At 43.1% G+C, this 6,467-nt stretch overlaps 1 pseudogene; it reads right to left on the bottom strand.

Moving 5' to 3' along the window:
• Nucleotides 1-4,812: 4,812 nt before the first annotated feature.
• LOC125529856 lies at nucleotides 4,813-6,464 on the bottom strand (annotated as a pseudogene).
• Nucleotides 6,465-6,467: the final 3 nt, after the last annotated feature.

The following is a 6,467-nucleotide window of genomic DNA, read 5'->3' as shown; positions in this document are numbered from 1 at the left end:
CAACAGGTGAATGTGTTGAGATCTGAAATGCAGTTGACAGTGAGATAAGAGTTGATATCTGTGCCGATTAATTAAGGGAACCAGAATTGGATGCCCGGTAGTATGATTTTCATTCCGATGATTTAAATTCTCACAGTATGGGATGCAGGTTACTTGAGATGTAGAATTCTACAGTAACATGTAGAGGCCTGGGTATGTACTCCCTCCGTTTCTTTTTACTCTGCATATAAGATTTGGTCAAAGTCAAACTTTATAAAGTTTGACCAACTTTGTTGGAAAAAATATGAACATCTACAACACTAAAGCTATATGGTATGAAAATTAATTTCATGATCCATCTAACAATATTGATTTCATATTGTGAATCTTGATAATTTTTTCTATAAACTTAGTTAAAGTTGATAAAGTTTGACTTTGACCAAATCTTATATGCAGACTAAAAAGAAAAGGAGGGGGTATGTACTGAGGACACATCCCAGAAACATGGGAGTCTGAAGATGGAAACTGGGACCTGAAATTGAAATGCAAGCATTATGTTTTCTTACATACAGTACATAGGATCCAGGTTAACCTGGGAGTTGCTGTTTCTTTTACTGAAAATCCAGGGCTGCTGCGCACTAGAATAGATGCATATCGCTCACTACGTACGTCCAACTTGGATCATCCAGGTTAACCTGTTGCTGTTTGTAACAACAACAAAAAAAACATCCCTTGAGATGATCTTCCTGGAGCTTGGATAGAAACTGATGATCGGGGCATCAAGAGAGGCTCCGGGCACGATTGCCATGCTGGAGCAAGCAAAGCAAACATCCAACGCCGCAGCACAACTACCGACATACCAAACTTACACAGGACCAGAAAGTTGCAGGCATTTACTACATCGAAGAAGAAAAGGCGATGTCGTTGGGCGCCGGCAACAAATGTCGAGGAAGCAGGCTGGGATCCACGGGGAGGGGCTTTGGCTCTCCAAGCACGCCGTGGTAATGGTCATTCACAAATCACAAAAGGTCTCTTAAGAAAGCATTATGTTTTTATGTTGAGGAAGCCCCAAAACTAAAGATGCAAACTATCATATTGGAAGAACAACCTATTGAAACATTTTGAATTGAGATACATTTGATTTAAATAATGGTTTTAAATAAAAATTGGTCAATTCTCAGAAGTTATGGTAAATTAAATCTGGCATGAAAAAATCACAACCGAAGTGGACTCAAATGCTAAACTGTTTCTTATAAAAAAATACACTTGGAGAGACATAACCGCAGATCCTAGGGTACAATGAATCAAAAGCTTGCTAACACAAAATCCAAGCCACAAGAGATGCATCAGCTAAATTATCAGTGAAAGCAAAATGTACCGCTTGTTGCTGTGAGGGCGCTGATAGGACAATATTAATCAAATCGGAAGCAAAATCGCTAAATCAGCCACTTCATGATACCTGAATTTGATAGATGAAGATGGGGACCAAATACCTAACCAGAATTTCACCTCCATGGAGGCATGGACAATGGAAGTAGTCCTTGCTACTTCAGGTTAATTTATTGGAGGACCTCTCGAATATCCATAGCTTGTTGGTATCCATGTCCTTGAGGCACCAAGGTAATCATATCCTCGGTGTTTCCCTGCAAGCAATATCTCAATTAGCGACTACATGTTCAAATGAAAGAAACACCCTTGTCGATTAAGGGCACCTTCATAAATCAAAATACATGCGTAAAATTCAATCAGATATATTTTTGGCATGCTTCAGCTTCTGAGCACAATTCCTGGCATGATAATTGGGACTAAAAATACAACTTGGCATGAAAAGTTTTTTTAACTGTTGGCATTAAAAGTTTTAGCAAGAAGTTCTGGCAGGAGCACCTGGCGGCTAGCCATGGAAATAAAGTTGAGCATTTTTCTCTGCTAATTTTTCTTGTGTCTGTGTGTGTGCGCGCTTAACTGCACAAGATAGTTCTATACTTATACAGATGCAAATATACTGAATCTCCTTTTTAAAAGTTACAATGGAAAAATCTAGAAGAAATTCTAAGTTAAGAATAATAAAAGTAATAGTACTGATCACCACAGTAACCGAAGGAACACCTTAGCAGGTGGAGCATGCCCATGCCCATAGAAGAGTAGGCAACAGTTTCATACGAGCCAAGGCCAAGGTCTCCGATGAAGACCATCTGATCTATGGTTGCCTGCAAGCCATTTTGCAGTTTGACCCACGAGACTGAACCATGTCGACGCCAGGATTGCATTTTTCCTGCCAAACATATAGTTGTGAATACACCGTCATCAATCTTTTCTTGGTGAGAAATCACTTATGGCCCGAAAAATAAATACACTGTAATACCTAGAATTTACAAGGTTTGGTTCTGAAATAAGTCGGGGATGTTGACCAAGCTTTGACCTTTTAACCATCCATCTTATGGAAAACCCAAACCAGCGGCTCACTTCGCTTCGTCGAGCAGCCCTAATACGAGTATTAACTTGTACGAAAAAGAGTCCAGATGAATATTTAGTGAACGCAGGTCATGTATGTTTAGAAAAGAATAGAGATAAACAGAAATAAAACTCCCCCTCCTACCAGCCTCCTATTGCTACGCAAGCACAAACCTACGCACCGCCACCGCCTAGGCTTATATAGTTCAAGATCATGCACATCAAAGCCTTTATCACTTGCTCCAGACCACAATGAAATGCTACTGCTGGAGACAGGCAATTCCACATGTCTGGGCTTGTGATGCCTAAGGGCTAACAGGAAGCACACAAAAAATACAAGGAAAATTGGAACAGTAAGCATTTAGAAACTGTAGGTAACTGATGTGGAGACGCCATGTTCAGAATAAGTTTCTTTAGCATAGTGGTCATATTATTTCCTGGCATTCCTACACTTTGTCACCAAGCAGCAGCGCAAAAATTAATACATCATGATTAAGCAAGTTCTACTAACTTCCGCTTAACAACTCACACACCTTTCTACCATTTTCCATCAAGTCAAGGTTAAAAAGCAGAATGCTATGAAACTTTCAGCACCTTTCTACCATAATAACTACATATTTACATAGCTTCTTATTAAGACCTGCAATGTGAAATAAGAGTTCGGTTCGGAATAAAGATCCCACGACTTACTTTTGCTCCGTCGATCATCATATAATGCTAACTAAACCCTGCAGTTTATACTAGAAGAGTCGACCACAGCTTTCCACGCTGATGACTCCACCCATAGTGAATGAAATACTGCCTCTTAAGCATAGTGATTGTTTTATCTTTCTACAGACCTGCTGTGGCAATCCAATCTGTAATTGTAAATCGTAGAAATTAGCAGCACAGGCAAATGGGATACACACGATGTGGCCTGTAGGTAACGGAAGTAAAGATGCTATGTTCAGAATAGGCCTCTTAAGCACAGTGATTATTTTATTTCCTGCTTGTGTGAATCCCTGCAGTTCTTCCCAAGCAGTAGTGCACTGGTTACTACATCATGATTCAGTGAGCTCTACCAAATTTTGGTTAACGACTCACTCAGGATGATAAGATAATTCACCAGGGCATTGCAAAGTACAGTTCAGGATGTGTCTGTTTGCCATATAGGGGGGGATCCTGTGCAGCTTTACACCATTTTCTACCAAGTTACTGTAACAGAAACATAATATTGTGAAACTTTCTAGCTGACATACCCACATAAATCATTCTGAGATGAGTGCACAGGTATTAGAAGAGCCAAACATGGATGAGCAGGAATCAGGCAATTATTAGAAATCCCTCTCAAAAATGCCCAGAGCGCCCACATGCCCCAAAATAATCATCTCCACCAAAATTTCTCAGCACACTCAAAAGTTTAAAATCACACTAGCCACAGATTTGTTTACATCTCAACTTACCAGGACAGGATCCTGAACAGGGGTACTCCAGTCCTTCGGATCTCTCTTTACAGACTCCTCCCATGTCAAGTTCGGTCTACCCTGACCTCTCTTGACATTGTCAGCAGTTCAGCATGCTTTAGCCGTCCACTATGCACTGGAGCTTCTGGAGGCCTGCACTTAATATGCCCCGAAACAACCATCTTCACAAAAATTCCAATAGCACATCAAAATTTAAAAATCACATTAGCTACAGATTTGGTTACATCTCAGCTTACCAGGACAGAAGAACAGGAGATAACAGTTCCATTCATATGAGCCAAGGCCAAGGTGTCCCATGAAGACTTAAAGATCATCTCTGGTTCCCCGCAGGAGATCCCACATATATGTGGCTTGCAATGCCTAGAGGCTAACATGAAGGACACAAAAAAATACAAGAAAAAGTGGGACAGTGAGCATTTAGACAATGTAGGTAACTGACGTAACTATGCTATGCTCGGAATAAGCCTCTTTACCATAATGGTCATTTTATTTCCTGGCTATGTTTATTCCTACAGTTTTTCACAAAAGCAGTAGTGCACAAATTACTACATCATGATCAAGCGAGTTCTACTAACTTTTGGCTTAACAACACACGAGAATACATTTCTACCATTTCCCATCAAGTCAAGGTTTTAAAAGCAGAATGTTGTGAAACTTTCTAGCTTGACATACCCACATAATAAACCATTCCTCAGCATACAAGAGCCAAATCAGCAACTATTGTAAATAACTGACCAAAATTCCTCAGCATTTCAAAATTTCAAAAATCACACTAGCTACAGATTGATTATATCTCAGTTTACCAGGACAAGCTGTGGAACAGAATGTACAGTTTCATATAAATCCCAAGAACATATCTACACTTTCTTTGGCCCGAGCCGGCTGTTTCGTGCCATGCTTGACGAAACAGAATGTACAGTTTCATATAAATCCCAAGAACGTATCTACACTTTCTTAGCCCGAGTCCGCTGTTTCGTGCCATGCTTGACGACTTTATCGTCGACATGCAGTCCCTTTCTTCGCCTCACGGAATTGATGAGCTTCTTAGCCAAGTTTGGCCCCATGTTTGAACCATCTCCGAATTCCTCAATCTCCTCCTTAGTCTTTGGAACAAAGAAGGGGTCTTGAGGAACAGCTTCCCAGTGACTGAAAGTGAGACGAGCAGTGGCCGCACCGGAACTTCCATTCCAAAGCTTTTCAGAGAATTCAGAGCTCTCGGCAACCGGCAAATGCGCGTGCACCATGTACAAGAAAGTTTCTAGTTGCATCTCCGCTTCCTGCACCTTTGCTCGACAATCGCCAAGAACAGAATAGACGCTTCCTAGGCGCTCTATAGGAGTGGTCACTTCACATAAGTACATGGGTTCGACAAGCCTGGGCTTGCTCTGAAGCACGGCCGCCCGGCACGCTTCCCTGACTGCCGCTCTGTGCTGATAAGAGCAGTTGACACTATCTGGGCTGCCAGAGAATATGTAGGGCTCGACGATGAATGCAAGACCCCACATAGGTTCATCACACAAGGGCCCTGCATTTGTGACCTCCTGAAATCCTGAGATGATGATGTTCCTTAGTGCCTCATGATCAGGAACATCTGTGGATGGCTCACTGTCGTCGATAATGCCATTGCTAATCTCTGCATCATCAGACACACTCACAAACCCCAGTTTCTCTGAGACATGACACGTGCCGCGCACTAGAATACCTTCCCTTCCGTTTTGGATGGTTGTCGAACCGCTGCTTAATTTCACACCGGGCATGAGGAGGAGATTCGGACCGACTTGGGAAGGGCCTAGGGCCGAGATTTTGTGCAAGTACCCCAGCAGTGTCTTCCTATACCACTCGAGCTTAACTTCATCCGCTCGCACAGAGAGCGCTTCCAGCTCGCTCTCTACAGCACTGAGCATATCTTGCCTAAGCACTGCCACGGAACGACCATCATCATCCCGAGGACATTGTGATCCCATTGCTCTGTCGCTTCTCGCCGTTTGCCCCTTAATTGTTCGAGAAAGCAATTCCTCATTTTCCTCGAGGACCTTAACCAGAGCATCTGGAAGCCTGATGACTTTGACTCTCACAGCAAATTTCCCATCTGGAGCAATCCTCTCAACGTATCCCTGTGGATCCTTCAAGCTATCTACCAAACCAACACCTTCCCCCTTGGATGGTCTCCTTGAAGGATACCAAGGGCTCTGAGACATTCAGTTCGACTTTCGCGAACCTCTCCCGCAAATTCTCCACACAATGCTCCAAATGTACCTTCCCAGCTGCAGCAAGGACATGCTCACCCTTTTCTGATATGGAATACTCAACAAGTGGGTCTGCCCGGTTGAGAAGGCTAAGCCCTTCGCGGAACGCGGCCAGATCAGCCACGTTGGCGGGCTCGATCGCGACCTTCAGTATCGGAGAGACCTGGAACGCCATGCTCGCAAAGGGCCAGCAGTTCCTCGTAGATGATAGTGTGGCCGTCTTCATTATATGCTCACCAAGGCCCTTGATGGCGGCCACATTCCCGGCGCCTACGCTGGCCACCGGCCTGAGGCCCTCTCCTAGCATCTCATACCGCTGCTCAACCTC

Source organism: Triticum urartu, unplaced genomic scaffold (assembly GCF_003073215.2).
Source record: "Triticum urartu cultivar G1812 unplaced genomic scaffold, Tu2.1 TuUngrouped_contig_5907, whole genome shotgun sequence".
Taxonomy (NCBI): Eukaryota; Viridiplantae; Streptophyta; class Magnoliopsida; order Poales; family Poaceae; genus Triticum; species Triticum urartu.
Note: the sequence above shows the minus strand (reverse complement) of the source record. Positions and strands in the feature narration are given on the sequence as shown.